We start from the raw sequence: 22,327 nt of genomic DNA on the forward strand, positions 1-22,327 counted from the left end.
AGTGGGGAAAAAAAGTATTAAGTCAGTATTAAAAAAGTATTAAGTCAGTATTAAGGCACCAATTGTGCAAGTTCTCCCACTTAAAAAGTTGAGAGAGGCCTGTAATTTTCATCATAGGTACACGTCAACTATGACAGACAAATTGAGAATTTTCTTTCCAGAAAATCACATTGTATGATTTTTAATGAATTTATTTGCAAATTATGGTGGAAAATAAGTATTTGGTCAATAACAAAAGTTTCTCAATACTTTGTTATATACCCTTTGTTGGCAATGACACAGGTCAAACGTTTTCTGTAAGTCTTCACAAGGTTTTCACACACTGTTGCTGGTATTTTGGCCCATTCCTCCATGCAGATCTCCTCTAGAGTAGTGATGTTTTGGGGCTGTCGCTGGGAAACATGGACTTTCAACTCTCTCCAAAGATTTTCTATGGGGTTGAGATCTGGAGACTGGCTAGGCCACTCCAGGACCGTGAAATGCTTCTTACGAAGCCACTCCTTCGTTGCCCGGGCGGTGTGTTTGGGAACATTGTCATGCTGAAAGACCCAGCCACGTTTCATCTTCAATGCCCTTGCTGATGGAAGGAGGTTTTCACTCAAAATCTCACGATACATGGCCCCATTCATTCTTTCCTTTACAAGGATCAGTCGTCCTGGTCCCATTGCAGAAAAACAGCCCCAAAGCATGATGTTTCCACCCCCATGCTTCACAGTAGGTATGGTGTTCTTTGGATGCAACTCAGCATTCTTTGTCCTCCAAACACGACGAGCCTGGACATGTACTGGCTTAAGCAGGGGGACACGTCTGGCACTGCAGGATTTGAGTCCCTGGCGGCGTAGTGTGTTACTGATGGTAGGCTTTGTTACTTTGGTCCCAGCTCTCTGCAGGTCATTCACTAGGTCCCCCCGTGTGGTTCTGGGATTTTTGCTCACCGTTCTTGTGATCATTTTGACCCCACGGGGTGAGATCTTGCATGGAGCCCCAGATCGAGGAAGATTATCAGTGGTCTTGTATGTCTTCCATTTCCTAATAATTGCTCTCACAGTGGATTTCTTCAAACCAAGCTGCTTACCTATTGCAGATTCAGTCTTCCCAGCCTGGTGCAGGTCTACAATTTTGTTTCTGGTGTCCTTTGACAGCTCTTTGGTCTTGGCCATAGTGGAGTTTGGAGTGTGACTGTTTGAGGTTGTGGACAGGTGTCTTTTATACTGATAAGTTCAAACAGGTGCCATTAATACAGGTAACGAGTGGAGGACAGAGGAGCCTATTAAAGAAGAAGTTACAGGTCTGTGAGAGCCAGAAATCTTGCTTGTTTGTAGGTGACCAAATACTTATTTTCCACCATAATTTGCAAATAAATTCATTAAAAATCATACAATGTGATTTTCTGGAAAGAAAATTCTCAATTTGTCTGTCATAGTTGACGTGTACCTATGATGAAAATTACAGGCCTCTCTCAACTTTTTAAGTGGGAGAACTTGCACAATTGGTGGCTGACTAAATACTTTTTTTCTCCACTGTGTGTATATATATATATATATATATACACACACACACACACACACACACACACACACACACACACACACACACACACACAAATACATTTACATAAATATATATATATACACATATATTTTTTAAAAATATATTTCCCTTTATTACTTTCCAACCCCACCACCCCTTCCCTAATTGTAGTAAACTAGTGAACAACAATGCTTAGGCCTCTACTTCCAGCTTATACATACTATATACATTTTATGGACATAGTCAATTTTACAATAATTCTATTTTGTTTGTTTTTATTCCTGAACATCCTCTACCCTCAACCTCTCCGATCATTTTCATGATGTCCATCCGGTTTGCTTCTATATGCCATATCTTTCTAACTGTGCTCTTTCACACAAGTTCTCAACCTATAACCCATATACTTATTATGGACACAGTATGCTTTGCATTAGTTATCTTGTTGTTATTAGTTATTGTTAGTTGTTATTAGTCCCATCCTTCAACTCCATTCAACACCACCCATCTATCTCTTAACACCATCCATATTGGATTTCTATTTGCCATATATTTTTCAACTGTACTGTGATGTTTTACAAAAGTTCTGAACCCTTCTATTCTCATTGTTTCTACAGATTGTAAATTGAAAATAAACATTTTGCTAAAAGTATTATTATATTATTGATCGATTGACTATGACTTTTCAGATCACCCAGTAGTGCTATCTGCAGGGTTAGCTCCAGGTAAATATTGCAATTCTTTAGCCATTCCTGGACCTGTGTCCAAAAACAAGCTACAAATGGACAGTACCAAAACAAATGATCTAACGTTTCTGTCTCTTCGCAGCAAAATCTGCAGAGCTGGGAAGATTGTATCCCTCATTTAAATAACATTCTATTGGTAGCAAGAATTGTATATAATAATTAAATTGAAAAATTCAAAGTTTTGAATCCAGCGTCGTTTTTGCGCATCAGTTTTTACATTTTAGTCATTTAGCAGACGCTCTTATCCAGAGCGACTTACATGAGCAATTAGGGTTAAGTGCCTTGCTCAAGGGCACATCGACAGATTTTTCACCTAGTTGGCTCGGGTATTAGAACCAGCGACCTTTCGGTTACTGGCACAACGTTCTTAACCACTAAGCTACCTGCCGCCCCACTAAGCTACCTGCCGCCCCTCAGTTCATAAACACTATGCCATGGAATCGGTATGTCAAAAATCTCTTCCCAAACTATTTTGCAATCTATATGGGACGGCTGTCAACCCTTTGGTCCTTAAATGAAACAGGTATACTTTTTTATTTATCACAATTTTCTTTAACCAATTATGTTCTTTAAAGCAGGGCCGACAGACAAGTTCCTTACTTTCTCCCCCTTCCACTTTCCTCTTCCATTTTTGCAGTAACGCTGCAATTATTTGGTTGTAATTTTGGGTAGAGCAGACATTTCCATATGTTTTTGTTAGCTGCATGAGCGACAACACCACCAGTCCTACTTATGATATCATTTACGAAGACTATACCGTTTTAAACATTTAAAATAAAATAAAATGTTTTTTTTATAAATTAGTATGTTTGAGTTTAACCACAATATTTGTTGCATTATTTGTTCTGTTGTTTCTGGAGGATTAAATTGAAATTGCAACCAACTTTCTATGGCTTGTTTTAGAAATAGTGATATTTGGGAGATTATTTCCTTTTCAAATAACTGAAAGTGAGAGGTTGTAATCTGAATAAAGGGAAAAAGGCCATTCTTGAACATTGGGTGAGACAATCTTACTAATTTGCTAGAGAACCAGTTCGGATTTAAGTGTACGTTTTGTATGACTGAAGCTTTTAGTGATAGGTCTAATGCTTTATTATTTAATAATTTCTGTCCTCCGAATTCATATTCATATTCATCAGACCATTTTATTGGTGAACTACATGGTAATGTAAAAATTATGGGGGAAAAAGTGATCCAATACGTAATATTACATTTATCATAATTTGGTTGTAATCCAGAGTGGTTAGAAAATGTATCTAGATCCTCTATGAGACTGTGGAGGGATTCAAGTTGTAGATTTAAAAGAAAACATGAATCATTTTTGTACAATGACACCTTTGTTTTTAAGCCCTGGATTTCTAATCCCTTGATATAATTGTTGGATCTGATTTTAATAGCTAACATCTCGATGGCCATAATAAATAGATAGGCCGATAGTGGACAACCTTGTTTCACTCCTCTTGACAGTTTAAAACTTTTTGAGAAATAGCCATTATTTACTATCTTACACCTAGGGTTACTATACATGATTTTAACCCATTTTATAAGAGATTTTCCAAAATTGAAATGCTCCAGGCATTTATATATAAACCCCAGTCATACTTTATCAAATGCCTTTTCAAAGTTTGCTATGCATAGCAGGCCTGGTTTCCCAGATTTTTCATAGTGTTCTATTATTTACAGTACTATCGTCCATGTAAAAAAAAAACGGTTTGATTAGAATGAATAATGTCCGACAATACCTTTTTAATTCTATGAGCTATACATTTTGCTAGAATTTTTGCATCACAACACTGAAGTGTAAGGGGCCTCCAATTTTTTTAATGGACTGGATCTTTATATTTTCCACTGTTTCAGTAATAATGAAGTCAGACCTTCTTCTTGAGTGTCTGATAATCTACCATTTACATAGGAGTGGTTAAAACATGCTAATAACAGTCCTCTGAGTATATCAAAAAAGGTTTGGTATACCTCGACTGGTATGCCATCCAACCCTGAAGTTTTCCCGGACTTAAAGTATTTAACTGCATCCAGAAGTTCCTCCTCTGTAATTTCACCTTCACATGAGTCTTTCTGTATGGCTGTTAATTTTACATTATCAATAGAAAAATAATCTCTACAATTAGCTTCAGTTAGAGGAGATGGAGGCGACTGAAACGAAAACATATGCTTAAAGTACTTTGTTTCCTCCTTCAAAATATAATTAGGTAAATCATGGGTGACTCCGTCATTTGTAACCAGTTTCAGTAAATTATTTTTGGTAGCATTCTATGTTGAAGATAAAAAAAATAATTTGGTGCATTTTTCCCCATATTCCATCCAGTTTGCTTTATTTTTAATAATATATTACACTTGATCTTTCTTGAATAAGTTTCTCCATTTCTTTTAGTTTTTCCTCTAATTTATTCTGAGCCACTATGTTACAGTTTTTATTGCTATCTATCTGTTCTGTTAGACCTTCGATTTCCTTTGTTAGTATGGACTCTTTTGACCTAAATTGCTTTTGTTTTCGAGATGAGTACTGAATTGCATGGCCTCTAAAGGCACATTTAAAAGTGTCCCATACAATAAGGGGATTTGCTGTACCTATGTTATTTAGGAAAAATATCTGTTATAAATTCCTCTATCCTAGTTAAAAACAAGTTATCATCCAATAGGCTTTGATTAAATTTCCAATATCCTCGCCCACGTGGAAATTCAGTAAGAGTAATGTATATGCCAATTATATGATGGTCCGACCGCATTCTGTCCCCTATCAACACTTTTTAAACTTTTGGTGCCAACAATAATGACATAAGAAAGAAGTCAAGACGACTAGCTTGATTGAGTCTCCGCCATGTATAGGTGTAAATTAACTTAATGGGTTTTATGAGTGGACATAAACGATACGTTTGTCTTTTCTTGGCCATGCTAAATCTACACATTAAATGTTTTATAAAAATAAAAAATGTATTATAGATTGCTCTAATATGTCCACTGGGCCCACTGTCGTAGTGACAGCAGTGAGAGAGACTGTAACCTTTGCTGGGCTGAGGGAGGTCTCCTCCTGCCTGCAGCATATGCCAGCTCCAACCATAGAATTACATATGAATTATAGGATCTCTATGGCTCCAACACCCTGCAGGCCACTGGGGTGTCATCCGCTCTCCCTCTCCCTCTCCCCACAGGGATTTCTGCTGCAGCCAGAGAAATTAAGCCAAAAGGGGGTAGACTAGGGCAACAACACTGACAGCTCTGCCTTGCCATTGGCCATTTGCATTTAGCCACATAGAGCACAGTCTGATTGGTCAGCGGTATGTAGAGTGCTGTCTGATTGGCCAGAGGTGTTGGTCAGTAGTGTCAGTGACAGCCCCATTGGTCACAGCTGTCAGTCAGCAGAGCTCACACATGGGCTCTCTTCTATGTTGTTGACACTGGGACAGATAAGAGAGTGTGTGTATATCCGATATGGTATCTTATTTTGGGAAAAACAATCCATGTATACGGTATGGTCCAAATACAGTATTGGACGTCAGCATTTGACGCCGGTCCTGTGTGCCTTCAATGTTAATTACTTTGATTAGGCTTCTTCTGCTGTTAAGGTGTTGTGGTGTTGTGATACTGCGTGCGCACACACACACACACACACACTTAAATGGGAATAGAGGCAGTAGCTTTTGACAAGCTGGTCAAAACTAGTGCACTATATAGCGAATAGGGAGCCATTTTGGGACGCAGCCATTTACAAAAAAGCGCCATACTAATTACTTACAAAGACAGACTAGAAAACATTTACATTTACATTTAAGTCATTTAGCAGACGCTCTTATCCAGAGCGACTTACAGTTAGTGAGTGCATACAACATTTTTTATTTATTTTTTCATACTGGCCCCCCGTGGGAATCGAACCCACAACCCTGGCGTTGCAAATGCCATGCTCTACCAACTGAGCGACATCCCTGCCGGCCATTCCCTACCCTCCTTATAAGAAATGTGCCTGCCTTGCTCATTTGGAATCACCTGAAAATGTGCCTGTGGCGATTCCTAAATGGATGACAATCGTGGGTGTTCAGTAAATGAATCCCTGTAGAAGCCTCACTCCCAGCCTTCAGCCCTAATGCAAATAAGATGGACTCATATCTCTCTCTCACACACACACACACACCTCTGTCCACACCACTCCATAACACACCTCTCCATAACACACCTCTGTCCACACCACTCCATAACACACCTCTGTCCACACCACTCCATAACACACCTCTGTCCACACCACTCCATAACACACCTCTCCATAACACACCTCTGTCCACACCACTCCATAACACACCTCTGTCCACACCACTCCATAACACACCTCTGTCCACACCACTCCATAACACACCTCTGTCCACACCACTCCATAACACACCTCTGTCCACACCACTCCATAACACACCTCTGTCCACACCACTCCATAACACACCCATGTCCACACCACTCCATAACACACCTCTGTCCACACCACTCCATAACACACCTCTCCATAACACACCTCTGTCCACACCACTCCATAACACACCTCTGTCCACACCACTCCATAACACACCTCTGTCCACACCACTCCATAACACACCTCTCCATAACACACCTCTGTCCACACCACTCCATAACACACCTCTGTCCACACCACTCCATAACACACCTCTGTCCACACCACTCCATAACACACCTCTGTCCACACCACTCCATAACACACCTCTGTCCACACCACTCCATAACACACCTCTGTCCACACCACTCCATAACACACCCATGTCCACACCACTCCATAACACACCTCTGTCCACGCCACTCCATAACACACCTCTGTCCACGCCACTCCATAACACACCTCTGTCCACACCACTCCATAACACACCTCTGTCCACACCACTCCATAACACACCTCTGTCCACACCACTCCATAACACACCTCTGTCCACACCACTCCATAACACACCCATGTCCACACCACTCCATAACACACCTCTGTCCACACCACTCCATAACACACCTCTCCATAACACACCTCTGTCCACACCACTCCATAACACACCTCTGTCCACACCACTCCATAACACACCTCTGTCCACACCACTCCATAACACACCTCTCCATAACACACCTCTGTCCACACCACTCCATAACACACCTCTGTCCACACCACTCCATAACACACCTCTGTCCACACCACTCCATAACACACCTCTGTCCACACCACTCCATAACACACCTCTGTCCACACCACTCCATAACACACCCATGTCCACGCCACTCCATAACACACCTCTGTCCACGCCACTCCATAACACACCTCTGTCCACGCCACTCCATAACACACCTCTGTCCACGCCACTCCATAACACACCTCTGTCCACGCCACTCCATAACACACCTCTGTCCACACCACTCCATAACACACCTCTGTCCACACCACTCCATAACACACCTCTGTCCACACCACTCCATAACACACCTCTGTCCACACCACTCCATAACACACCCATGTCCACACCACTCCATAACACACCTCTGTCCACACCACTCCATAACACACCTCTGTCCACACCACTCCATAACACACCTCTGTCCACACCACTCCATAACACACCTCTCCATAACACACCTCTGTCCACACCACTCCATAACACACCTCTGTCCACACCACTCCATAACACACCTCTGTCCACACCACTCCATAACACACCTCTGTCCACACCACTCCATAACACACCTCTGTCCACACCACTCCATAACACACCTCTGTCCACACCACTCCATAACACACCCATGTCCACACCACTCCATAACACACCTCTGTCCACGCCACTCCATAACACACCTCTGTCCACGCCACTCCATAACACACCTCTGTCCACGCCACTCCATAACACACCTCTGTCCACTCCATAACACACCTCTGTCCACTCCATAACACACCTCTGTCCACTCCATAACACACCTCTGTCCACTCCATAACACACCTCTGTCCACTCCATAACACACCTCTGTCCACTCCATAACACACCTCTGTCCACTCCATAACACACCTCTGTCCACGCCACTCCATAACACACCTCTGTCCACTCCACTCCATAACACACCTCTGTCCACTCCATAACACACCTCTGTCCACGCCACTTCATAACACACCTCTGTCCACTCCTTAACACAGCTCTGTCCACTCCATAACACACCTCTGTCCACGCCACTTCATAACACACCTCTGTCCACTCCTTAACACAGCTCTGTCCACTCCATAACACACCTCTGTCCACTCCTTAACACAGCTCTGTCCACTCCATAACACACCTCTGTCCACTCCATAACACACCTCTGTCCACTCCATAACACACCTCTGTCCACGCCACTTCATAACACACCTCTGTCCACTCCTTAACACAGCTCTGTCCACTCCATAACACAGCTCTGTCCACTCCATAACACAGCTCTCTCTCATAAAGACACTTTCCACTCAATAAACCTCTGGCTGGGTGGGGGTATGCCGTTTTACATCCAAGCTGTTACATTACTACAGCAATACAGTACAGGACAGGTGATGATGTCAACACATTGTTGCTGTTGTCAGTGATGTAGCACACAGACAGCACAGATGTTGGTTAGTGGGATATGGCAAAGAGAGAAATGAGCTCTAGCATTTAACTAGCTAGTATTATTAACCATACTACTCCTTCTATAAGCTGAGCATAAGAGTGATGGAGCAAAAGACTCCCAAATAGTACCCTATTCTCTATATAGTGCACGACTTTTGACCAGAGTCCTATGAGCCCTCCAGAGCCCTGGTCAAAAGTAGTGCACTATATAGGGAATAGGGTTTCATTTGAGATGCACCCTAAGTCTGTAGTTCAGCGCTTATTTTAGCCAAGGGTTTGAGAGAGGTGACTGAAATTGATGGCAATCATAATTATCCAATAGAAGAAGGTCAAAATGGCCGCTCATCAATCAACTGTTTTTAGCCAGCATGAGCAACAGCTTCAAGTCGACTGAACCACTCCCATGGTCATCTATGACATCATGTCAGTACTGGCTTCTTTCTGCCCTTAAATAATCTGCTCCTGTCATTGACAGACTGGGGATGTTTTATCTATAACGTTTCTGGAGTGCCATCAACTCTAGTGGTAAAATACTACTGTCCTGAAGCGTTAAATTGCTGTGTTATAGCCGTATTGTATCTAATGGATGATATCCAAAAAAAATATTTATATATGCACAATATCAGGAAGAGACAACATAATCATACATTAAAGTCAATTACTCTTTCATATTGACTCATTTGATTGTAATTACATTCAGTCAATAAATAATTTAATCTTCAACAACGTATTTGTGATAAATTGATGCATTTCCAACCCAGGCTGATTGAACTGACCAACAGACATACACTGAGTATACCAAAAATGAGGAACACCTTCCTAATATTAAGTTGCACACATACACAATCCATGTCTTAAATTGTCTCAGGGCTTAAAAAACATTATTTAACCTGTCACCTCCCCTTCATCTACACTGATTGAAGTGGATTTAACAAGTGACATCAATAAGGGATCATAGCGTTCACCTGGTCTGGAAAGAGCAGGTGTTCTTAATGTTTTGTATACTCAGTGTATACTTTTCTACTCTTCCTGATTGACTAGACATCAGATTAAATACACACATGGGTGACACTGTATCAGTGAGTTAGTGAAGGGGGAGGAGGGGCAGGGACAGGCTGGAGGCATATCCACGCCTCTGGGGTGACGTTTCCCCTAGGTACAGATCTAGGATCAGTTTCCACTCCCCCAATCCTAACCTAAACAATTAGTGGGGAAAATGCAAAACTGACCCAAGATCACGACCAGGGACAATGTCACCCTACACCAATATTCAGGTGCACACACGCCACACACATACACAGTGCAGCGGAGCAGTCCCAGGCAGCTATGATTACCTTGGTGTCCTATATGTTCCTCACCTGGGGGAGTGTAGGCATCCATGGAGGACTGCACGACCAGGGAGCGGCGTTTGGAGGGCATGGGTACTGCCATCTTACCACGCTCCTTCTGTTTGGCCAGAGCCGCCTGCACAGCCTCTGTGTGGACATCTGCGAAACACACAGAGCAGGACAGACATGTTGGAAGACCTGGCACCAGAAACTCAACGATTTCAGGTTTATTCCAGGACAAATGAAATGAGTCAGTGTAACTTAAGTGAAACGAGTGGAATGTATATTTCACTAAACACTATATACTGTATATAATAAGAACAACAATTACAGAATATGTGTGTAGCTTAAGTATATTGTAGCTAAAGTATATTATTTTAGAAAAGCATAGGCCTAGAAGATTGGGATGAAATAATCACTGTGAATGTAGCTGAAATACTACTTCAGAAGTTCCACAGTGTATGTACAGTAACATGCAACGTTGTTCATTGCCGATACTCTCAAGGTGGTAGTTGTCTTTCTTCTACACGGGGGACTCCACCGCCGTTGGCTGCTCACAAAAGCAAGACGACGTCTCACACTATGTGGACTAATCTAATCAAACAAGAGGCTGAGAAAACATTGTGCCGTAATGTAACTTATAAAAGATCATAAAGAAAGAGTTTGGTTTTAGTGAGGAAAAACAATTGCCAGTAACCTATGCCCTTTATGTCTCGGTGCTTTAGTGGCCATGTTTAGTAATGGCCATTGAGAACAGACTCTGGTTGTATCCTAAATGGCACCCAATTCCCTTTATAGTGCACTACTTCTGTCTGGAGCCCTATGTACTCTGGTCAAAAGTACTGCACTATATAGGGAATAGGGTGCCATTTGGGATGCATCCAAAGCCTTTGTGGTTGTCATGTATTCTTTAATTCAACATTAATCCTGTTTTATAGGGCTGTATTCTAGGAACTTGCGTGCCCATTGGCTGCTCCCTCTATGGCTGGGTCTGAATAATGTCCCAATAACGTCTCCAGACAACTGAGGCTTAATGTGAGATCATTGTGTCCAGCCCTATAATAGGCTATTATTAAGAGCACCAATAGGCTAAGCACTGGTAAAATACAACAAAAACCATGATTCAAACCAACAGGAAGTATTGTGCCATTTGGGACACAGAAAATATGTGTTTCTAAGACAAGGCTGGAACACAGTGCCAGAACCTGTGGCTGGTATGTTGAAGCAGAGTCATTTGTCTGCAGACCACAGAAATGATAAGCCTTTTGATAGAGAGAGCAAGAGCGAGAGCGAGAGCGAGAGAGAGAGAAATATAGGGAGAGAGCAAGACAGAGAGCGAGACAGAGAGAGAGAGGGAGACAGAGAGTGAAAGGGAGATAAATATAGGGAGAGAGAGAGAGACAGGGAGAGAGTGTGAGAGAGAAAGAGAGCGAGAGAGAACCTGGGGGGGAGGGGGGAGAGAGAGATGGATGAGTGGGTGGGTAATGAAGCAAGCTGTAGAGATGATAATAATAGAAGTGGTTCATTGGTCTAAATAAGAGTGATAAACATTAAACAGCATGGGGGGGGGGGGGTAAATAAAAAGCTTGTTTTTATGCTATTAGCATTAATAGTAAGACTACTAAAAAACAAAGCTTTTGTTAAATCGGAATTATGTTACCACAAACCAAATTTAATTTAGTGTTTAAAATGCAGTGCTCCATTAGAGCTCCTATACTGTCCTATAGTAACTGCCTTTATGCTAGCTGGTTCTAATCCCCGAGCCAACTAGGTGAAAAATCTGTCGATGTGCCCTTCAGCAAGGCACTTAACCCTAATTGCTCCTGTAAGTCGCTCTGGATAAGAGCGTCTGCTAAATGACTAAAATGTAAATATAAATGTATTTAAGGAAGACAACTCACAGACCATAATGTGCTACCAGGTGCATAGTGAAAAAAGGGTACTCAATAAAAAGAGAAACTCCAGCATACTGGTAATAGTGTTTTTTTCTTATTTTTATTAAGTTGCCAACTGTATACCAAGAGCTTGAGGTTAGTGTTACTGTTGAAAGGTGTTTCTGGCGTACCTGATCTGTAGCGTTCGTCCCGGGAGCCAGAGGAGCGGCGGCGGTGGTAGCGAGAGGAGGAGCCGGGGGTGACAGGAGTTCTCCTCTCGTGGGGCACAGAAGGGTCCATCCCTGGGGTTGGAGAGGGAGAAGACAGAGTTACCTACAGTACAGCCTGACCACCATCCCCACTGCATCTGGTACTACAGTACAGCCTGACCACCATCAGCCTGACCACCATCCCCACTGCATCTGGTACTACAGTACAGCCTGACCACCATCAGCCTGACCACCATCCCCACTGCATCTGGTACTACAGTACAGCCTGACCCCCATCAGCCTGACCACCATCCCCACTGCATCTGGTACTACAGTACAGCCTGACCACCATCAGCCTGACCTCCATCAGCACTGCATCTGGTACTACAGTACAGCCTGACCACCATCAGCACTGCATCTGGTACTACAGTACAGCCTGACCACCATCAGCCTGACCACCATCCCCACTGCATCTGGTACTACAGTACAGCCTGACCACCATCAGCCTGACCTCCATCAGCACTGCATCTGGTACTACAGTACAGCCTGACCACCATCAGCCTGACCACCATCAGCACTGCATTTGGTACTACAGTACAGCCTGACCACCATCAGCACTGCATCTGGTACTACAGTACAGCCTGACCCCCATCAGCCTGACCTCCATCAGCACTGCATCTGGTACTACAGTACAGCCTGACCACCATCAGCCTGACCTCCATCAGCACTGCATCTGGTACTACAGTACAGCCTGACAACCATCAGCCTGACCTCCATCAGCACTGCATCTGGTACTACAGTACAGAGGCATTTCCCATGGGTGGTACAGAGAGAACACTGCATAATCTAATGTGCGTTTTTTACACTTTTTTGGGGGATACTAGTTGTTTCTGCCAAAACCAGCACCTGGATCTATACACACTGCTGTGCACAGGGGTTTCTCTTTATTTTGTGCACGGCAGACACTAGCCTATCAAAGATGGTATTATGAGCATATAGTGGTGTAATATACAGTAAAAGGATCTAATGAATAGATGGATAATGAAAAATAAAGAAAATGAAATCATTATACTGTCTGCATCAAACTGAGTATCAGTATTATTTATTCTGACGGGCACCTCAACTCAACTTCATTTCACAATAGACTGTGAAACATCAAAGGACATTATTCTAGTTTGTCTGGCAAGAGATTGTTAGGCTCTGTTTAATCTATCAGGGGACTGGGTCACTCAGCCTCTCATTTTTGCATCCCAAATGGCAACCTATTCTCTACATAGTGCACTACTTTTGAGCACAGCCCTATGGGTCCTGGTCAAAAGTAGTGCCGTATATAGAGAATAGGTTGCCATTTGGGACACAAACAGCCTCTCATTGTCAATTACAGCACAGTGGCAATCAGCCCCTAAACCTGAACCTCAGCATGGAGCTCTCTGGATGGGATGATTTTCAGGGTAAATCCTGGGCTGTGGACACACAGAAACCAAACAAACAAATACCCAACAGTTACAATAATTCCACTCTTGAAGACAGTCTGCTAGCTAGACAACACAAAGCTAGTGATCGATGACTGAAGCTACAATGGCTACATTACAGCACAACCACAGAAGGTACATCTCAGGTTCACAACAAAGAAACACTGAGCCACTCACTTCCCAGTCCTCAACACCAAAGCTCCAAGCAGCGGTCTGAGCAATGCAGCAGCTTGTAATACTGTAGGTAAGTTTCCCATAAAGTGGATTACTTTCTGCTGGGCAATAACAGCCATTGGTTTAGCACTGAGACACATGATAGATGGAGGATACCAATCCCTCTTTCTCCCTGTAGATTACCAGTACATGTACCCCCCCACCCCCCCCCACCCCACCCCTCACACACCTTAAAGGAAATCAATCGGTCTCATCTGTTCTCCATCCGCCTCACACAGGGAAAGATCACAATAGTGCTGCACTCGTCTTCTCCACTGACAAACAGTGTTATTTAGGAGGACAGTCTACCGCTATGCTGAAATAACAACCTACGTAGTTTGGTAAAGATTTCCGAAAGGTGTTTTAAGCTCAGAAATCCAATCCTGAAGAATCTGCTAAAGCCAGTGTGCAATGTAACTGTTCCCCCTTAGGGGAGTCCCCTATAATAGGGTTTGAATTATAGCTACCTGTAGTACACAGAGATACTGGGTGATAGATATCAATGGTTTACTGCCAGATAACACTCCATAAACCTAGAATGGCTTGAGTCGAAGCTAGATAGAGAAAGTTTGTTGCTGGTGGGGTTCTAAATGGTAATACACATGCACACATAGTAACACACTCTCTGATACACTAGTCCGAATTTAACCTCGTTTTGGGGAATCCCCTGATGAATGTACATCTTACAACCCCATTAAGTTAGTTTGTAATGGACCTTCCCTTCCCAATCATGATTAGATTCCATTTGAGACCAGTACAGTATCTGTTTTATGTACATGCGCAGACTCACTGTGGTGCACTTGGCTAGAGGGGAAACAATCATCCCAGTACTGGTGTAACGGTCTGCTGTCTCAGCCTTTTATTGACTTGAGACAAGCGTGATGCGAATGCCTGGTCTCATGGGAGGGTAGCAAAATTTCAGTAACTATGCCAACATTTCCAGGTTTTCCAGAAATCCTGGTTAGAGAATATTCAAGGATTTCCTGTTTATTCCCTTCTGAATCCGTGATTTTTCCAACTGGGACTTCTGGAGAACCTTGGAATTTTGGGAAAGTTACCGGAATTTTGCAACCCTAGTCAGAGGCCAGGCGTTCGCATGACACTGACCTTTCTAACGGTTCTGCAGTTGGAGTGTGTACTAGTGGTTATTAGATTCCTGAGTAACGGTTAATCTCACAATGGATTAATAGTCTGAATCCCAAATGGCACCCTATTCCCTATATAGTGCACTTCTTGACTAAAACCCTATGAGCCCTGGTTAAAATCAATGCACTCAAAATAAGTGCACTATATAGGGAATAGGGTGCCATTTGAGACAAAGCCATGGACAGCTCAGCCTGAATACTAGAACAGACCCACAGCCTTTCTAAGGCATGAACAGCACTGAAATGAATGTGATATCTGCTGCTGTTACACCTGTAACACTACGGTAGGTTTGCAGGGAATGTGATGGCTCCGTTTTGGATGAGAGATTTTACAGCACTTAGCTATCATAGAAAACTTAATGGGGCATGCTCTTTATTGGGCAGGTGTTGTGTTCAGAGGGACATAATGTGATGAGCTACAGGAGGTTATGTGTAATGGAGGGCCTCATGTTCATTATCCATGTCTCTTTATAGGCACAATGAGTGGACATGGGGGCATCTTTTAGACTAGCCAGTTTTTTTACACTCATAGCTACTTTCAGACATAGTAGGGAATAAGGTGTCATTTGGGACGCTTCCTAAGTGTATTACATTTGACGTATTATGTTCAATGGGATATAAAGCAGGAATCCGCATGTCATGGGCGACCCTATGCCACCCCACCTCTTGTATAGTGTTTTCACTTTGAACGAAAACAAGGGCTGAGCCCTGAGACGCCTTGGGATGGCATTCTGGGCAAGGTGTGTCTTTGCGTTAAATCCCTAATTACCTTGCTGCAATGGCCACGGAGCGATAGTGAAAGTCAATTGCTAGCTAACAAACACAGAGCAAACGAAGCCAACAAGCTAGCTAACCTTGCAGATAAACTGTCACTGTAGCAGGGACAAAAGAAACAAGTATCATTCTTGGTTCTTCGATCTGAATCAACTCGACCCCAAAAGAGAAATATAAGGGAGAAAAAGACTGCTCATGACCAATCCAGAAACTGGAAAAACAATGGAATTCATTTTGAAAGGTGGAAGAGTGACACCGAAATGGCCACCGTTCTCATTGACTGGTAACGTTAGGTAAGTGTTGGGTTGCGTTTTTAACCTGCTAGCTATGTTAGCTGCTAACCTTGGTGTGTTCAGTGTTCAAGCTGATCGGTGAAACCTGAATGATGTAAAAAGTGCCTTAGGTTAGGCTATTTGATCAGAGAAACCTGCATGATGTAAAAACTTTTAGGTTAGCCTATTTGATCTGAGAAACCTGCATGATGTAAAAAGTGTCAGTCTCATTACATTGTCATACATTTTATCTCCAGCCTGTAGGCTACAGAAAAGGTCACATACTTTTTCTACCATATCCTATATCTGCTACATGATTTATGTTAGATTAATTTTTTGATGGATGTTGGTGGAGCGCCCCAGCGATGCGTCTCTCCAACAGAACCCTGGAGAGACGAGCTGGGAATGGACAAGCAAAATATATTGCGCCCCTGCCTTTGACAAAATGGGTACTGCTTATCAGAGGCTGGCGTCAACGCTCACCTAAAAAGCCCTTATCTTATGCCACAGAGAAATTGTAATTGTTTTGGGGCAGAATTATGTGAGGTTTTATGTGTTGTTGTTGGAAGTGTGTCTCGGTCAGTTTAGCTCAGAAAATGCCGCCCTCATCAATCTGCCGCCATAGGCGGCCACCTAATCCTGCCTAATGAGCGGGCCGGCCGTGTGTAGACACCATACAGCATGATATTCACTCACACGCACTTCATCTAAGCGGTCTGCTGCCATACCTTCTTACGGTTCATGCCAAGTGGCCTAGATTTGCTTGGATTCAATGGATTCAGCGTATGGGCAGTTAAAATACAGTGGGGGAAAAAAGTATTTAGTCAGCCACCAATTGAAGTTCTCCCACTTAAAAAGATGAGAGAGGCCTGTAATTTTCATCATAGGTACACGTCAACTATGACAGACAAAATGAGATTTTTTTTCTCCAGAATATCACATTGTAGGATTTTTAATGAATTTATTTGCAAATTATGGTGGAAAATAAGTATTTGGTCACCTACAAACAAGCAAGATTTCTGGCTCTCACAGACCTGTAACTACTTCTTTAAGAGGCTCCTCTGTCCTCCACTCGTTACCTGTATCAATGGCACCAGACGTGTCCCCCTGCTTAAGCCAGTACGTCCAGGCCCGTCTGAAGTTTGCTAGAGTGCATTTGGATGATCCAGAAGAGGATTGGGAGAATGTCATATGGTCAGATGAAACCAAAATATAACTTTTTGGTAAAAACCCAACTCGTTGTGTTTGGAGGACAAAGAATGATGAGTTGCATCCAAAGAACACCATACCTACTGTGAAGCATGGGGGTGGAAACATCATGCTTTGGGGCTGTTTTTCTGCAAAGGGACCAGGACGACTGATCCGTGTAAAGGAAAGAATGAATGGGGCCATGTATCGTGAGATTTTGAGTGAAAACCTCCTTCCATCAGCAAGGGCATTGAAGATGAAATGTGGCTGGGTCTTTCAGCATGACAAAGATCCCAAACACACCGCCCGGGCAACGAAGGAGTGGCTTCGTAAGAAGCATTTCAAGGTCCTGGAGTGGCCTAGCCAGTCTCCAGATTTCAACCCCATAGAAAATCTTTGGAGGGAGTTGAAAGTCTGTGTTGCCCAGCGACAGCCCCAAAACATCACTGCTCTAGAGGAGATCTGCATGGAGGAATGGGCCAAAATACCAGCAACAGTGTGTGAAAACCTTGTGAAGACTTACAGAAAACGTTTGACCTGTGTCATTGCCAACAAAGGGTATATAACAAAGTATTGAGAAACTTTTGTTATTGACCAAATACTTATTTTCCACCATAATTTGCAAATAAATTCATTAAAAATCCTACAATGTGATTTTCTGGATTTTTTTTCTCATTTTGTCTGTCATAGTTGACGTGTACCTATGATGAAAATTACAGGCCTCTCTCATCTTTTTAAGTGGGAGAACTTGCACAATTGGTGGCTGACTAAATACTTTTTTTCCCCACTGTATGTATTGGAGACACATTTCACAGAAGAACAAATGGGTCAGCCTCTCCCTCCATCAGTGGGTGTTTGTCCCAAATTGCACCATATTCATATGGCTCTTGTCAAAAGTAGTGCACTTCAAAGAGAATAGGGGGCTTCTGGTCAAAAGTAGTTCACTATGTAGGGAATAGGGTGCCATTTGGGACAAATCCCTATACACACACGTACACATGGATTTTGTGTTGTAGATATGTGGTAGTAGAGTAGTGGCCTGAGGGCACACACTTAATATGTTGTGAAATCTGTTGTGAATGTATTGTAATGTCTTTAAAAAAGTATAACTTCCTTAATTTTGCTGGACCCCAGGAAGAGTAGGTGCTGCCTTGGCAGCAGTTAATGGGGATCCATATTAATACAAATCAGTGGGTCTGTGTCTGTCTGCTAGCAGTAGCAGCTGCCACTGTACATACTGTAGCATGAAGAATAATAACGTTTTTTAAATAATGTTTCTTGCAGGCTGCCTGTCTCCATTCTGTGGGAGCCATCCGGTCCACATCACCCAGTGCTGTGTCCCAAATGGCACCCTATTCCCTATTTATTGCATTACTTTTGACCCTGGCCCATAGTAGTGCACTATTTAGGGAATAGGGTGCCATTTGGGACACATACAGTGCCTTGCTGAGGAATGAGGATGACCCCCTGCCGTTAAGGCTCTGGATACCAGACATTTGTATACCTCTGCAGAACCTTGCTCCCACCCCGCTCACTCTATTCCGATCCCCAACACACACAGACACACACACACCCTCAGTAAAGGCATACCGTACCTGTTACTGTACTGCTTTTATAGCACTAGTCAGGGAATAAAATAAAAGAGCAATTAAGATTTCCTCCAATGGCATTGGTAGAACAGGGGTGTTAAACATGTGTCCTGGGGCCGTTGGTGACCTGCCGTCTGATGGAATGTAACCCAGACAGCGTTCTAAATGACACCCTAGTCCCTTTATAGTGCATTACTTTTGAACAGGGCCCATAAGGATCAGGTAGTGCATTATATTGGGAATAGGTACCATTTGGGACACAGACCCTCACTTTATCAATTAAATTCACAAAGCATTCACAGAAAATGCAGTTGAGGCCATTCTTATACAGTACTCCAGCTGGGTCAATAATGAGCCATTCTTCTGACCATATTTATTTTCCAAAATGGCCTGTTGGATAACATAACTTGGATACTCCTGTTGTAGAACATCCCATACATCAGTTAGAGGAGTATAGCTGAGCTGAACTGCAACCCACACTTCCATTACAGTAACGTTTTGCTTAATTTGGTGCAAATGGAATGAAATGGAAAATGAATGAAAACAAATTGAAAACTGAAAGAATGTAACATCCACTGTTCCTCTGTCTTTCATTAACTTGCATTCCCTCCTGGTGAGAACATTATTAGTTAGGCTAGGTCTGTAAGATTATATTAGTTAAGTCTAGTCTATGACTAAAATAAATAAGCAAGAGTTAGGCCCTTGTATATTTGGACTAATAAGAATGAATCAGTAATTTCCCCCACTAGTCTTGAACCTATATACACCCAGTGACTTGGGAGGGCAGAAAATCTGAGTTGATTATTGTATTAGACAACAAGCTTTGGGTTTGAGGTATGCAGTCTATTTCACAAAACAAAGACCTCCATTCCAGAATCCAGATAAACCCAGAACTCTATTCCAGAATCCATCACTGTTTCAGATTAGTTGAGACATACACGGTTAGTGTTTTGATTGGAGGAGTGGTATTTACCTTTACCTGGTGCCTGAGGGAGGAAGGCCCCAATTAATTTGGATCTCTTCTTTTCATAGCCTTTCTGTGTGATGTCACCTGCCAAAGGAGGAAAGGAAAACTACCGTTAGTGAAACGGAAGAGCGTTCTTATTTCTTTCTCTAGGGCTCTTATTCAGACTCAGATCTGCCTGCTGTTGCTGCTACTGCACCACACTATCCATGGCATCAGCAGATGACAGCATACACAGGTTAAACTGGTTGGTTAATCACTGCTACGCTTTGTCTTTTTTTATGCTGAACAAGGAGCAGATGGGTGTTTAGAGCTAGGTTGGACAAACAGGAATCGACAGGGATAGAACAAGAGTATGAGTGAGGGAGGGAGGAGGGGGTGAGAAACAAGGAAGGAGAGAAGTACAGGTTGGGTAGTAGCTAGATCGCTAGCTGGAATATGTAGTGCATGCAGTGACTGTAGTGAGTGTCAGTAATGAATGAGACCGAGCCCCAGCTGCCAGCGTGTATTACCCATCAAGGCCTGGCGCCCTCACAGCCCTGGCCATCACACAGGTAATTAGGAGGGGATTGGCTGGGGACGGAGAGATGGAGGGAGGGGGATAGGAGAGGGCCTGGCTTGGGGACGGAAGGAGAGGGAGGATAAGAGAGGGCCTGGATGCTACCGTCACAGGGGATCTGGCTTCTCTAAACATGGACATATTAGCTGTCTGAAGCTCTCAGAGCAGTGGAAGCAGATGTTAGTGACTGTGTGTGTAGTTGGCAAAGTCACTTTGATTGAACTCAATGACCGATGTGGATAAAAAATGAGCAGCAGCAGGCTGGCAGTGAGATGAGGAAGGAAGGAAGGAGGAAACATGGTAATTTAGCTCAACCAACCAACCACAGCAGAACCTTGATGACATTGATGAGTTTAACAACTAGGGCTGTCTCCAACAACAAACAAATCTTGGTCGACCGAGAGTCGTCCTGTTCTTTTGACCAATCAATTGGCCGAAATGTTTAAAATTATCTTTCCATATATAGACAGACACACCCTATGTGTTTGAACAAAATCAACTACTGTCTGATGCTTTAAGCACACTGTTTGATTAAATAATTAAGACACACAAATGACTCAAGAAAGAGCCCGCTGGTCACACTGTGTAAAAAAAAGAAAATAACAGCGAGTGCCTGTGTGACTGGCACACGTTGTCTCTCTCTCCTCCCTACTGTAGCGAAAAGGCACCACAGCACAGCAAGTGTTTATTGCGCTGTCCGTGCTGAAGCTGCAACATCATTTCAGCCATTTAGTTTCTTACTTGTTTCAGACTCAAATGTTCTGTTACCGAAACGTTCCCTATTCCCTCAACCCTTGCTCTCTTTACGTGAAACATGTAAGCATTGCATGCATGTGACCAATAGGGCCTGACCTATAGCCTATCATAATCACATCAATAAATTGGTTATAAACTCCGAACACAGTAATGTCGACAGCAAAATGGATGCGGAGGAAGTGAAAAAGAAACTCGTAACGGGCAAATGTTTACTGGTTACTCAGGAGGGAAAGGGGAAGTCAGATCTGTGGAATACATTGGACGTAGGTTGTGGAACCTACTGGAGATCAAGAAAAACGAGGGTATAGGAGCAAGCTTTGCGTGAGTATTATGTGTGCCAAACAGTTGCTGTTAGATTACAATATTACACTTTTTTCTGACCATTTGGAACAGTGTTAACACTAAATAAATAAGTGTATCAGAGAGTCTGTTCTAACGAAAAAAAAGATGAATAAAGCATTTATTACAGAAGACTAAAAACATTTGCGGTTTATTTTTGTTTAGGATAATTATTCAAAGCTACCTTTGTTATTAAAATTGTAACTAAAATGCTTGATTGCATTTCAAAGCATGAATGTCTCGTATGCTGTGTGATGGCATGAACAAAATTAATGTTTGATTGATACAGTAGCCTATATATTGAAATATAGGCCTAAGTAAGTTACGGTATTAAGACAAAACAGGACGCGCTCTTAGGCCTACAGCTCGATGGTGGTTATACAAGGCTACTATACAAAGTCAACTAATGATAACGACAATACTTATTATTATAATGATGATCATAATAATTGTAATAAGAAGGAGATCAAGAAAAAGGAGGGTATAGGAGCGAGAGCTGCGTGCATATTATGTGTGACAAACAGGTGATGTTAGATTACAATATCATTCCTGCCTGTTTGGAACAGAGTAAACAACACTAAACAAATAAGTAATACCAGTTTGTTCTAATGAAAGAAATGTGTAAAGCCTTTATTACAGCATAGCAAAGATTCAAAATAGCAGAATCTGTGAAATTGCTTTAGCCGACATTTTGTCTGGCTGGGCCACTCAAAGACATTCAGAGACTTGTCCTGAAGCCACTCCCGCATTGTCTTGGC

The 22,327-nt window shown here is 42.6% G+C and overlaps 1 pseudogene across 1 annotated transcript in view; it reads right to left on the bottom strand.

Annotated features, from left to right (window-relative positions):
* Nucleotides 1-22,327, bottom strand: part of LOC311146262 (disco-interacting protein 2 homolog C-like) — a 202,480-nt pseudogene that overhangs the window by 52,375 nt on the left and 127,778 nt on the right. Inside the window, exons 2-4 of the transcript in view lie at nt 19,925-20,002; nt 12,281-12,391; nt 10,222-10,374 (exon numbers count right to left, since the gene is read on the bottom strand). The product of the transcript in view is annotated as a disco-interacting protein 2 homolog C-like (transcript). The remainder of the gene's footprint in view (nt 1-10,221; nt 10,375-12,280; nt 12,392-19,924; nt 20,003-22,327) is intronic.

This window comes from Coregonus lavaretus (genome assembly GCF_964263955.1).
Source record: "Coregonus lavaretus genome assembly, chromosome: 19".
Lineage (NCBI taxonomy): Eukaryota > Metazoa > Chordata > Actinopteri > Salmoniformes > Salmonidae > Coregonus > Coregonus lavaretus.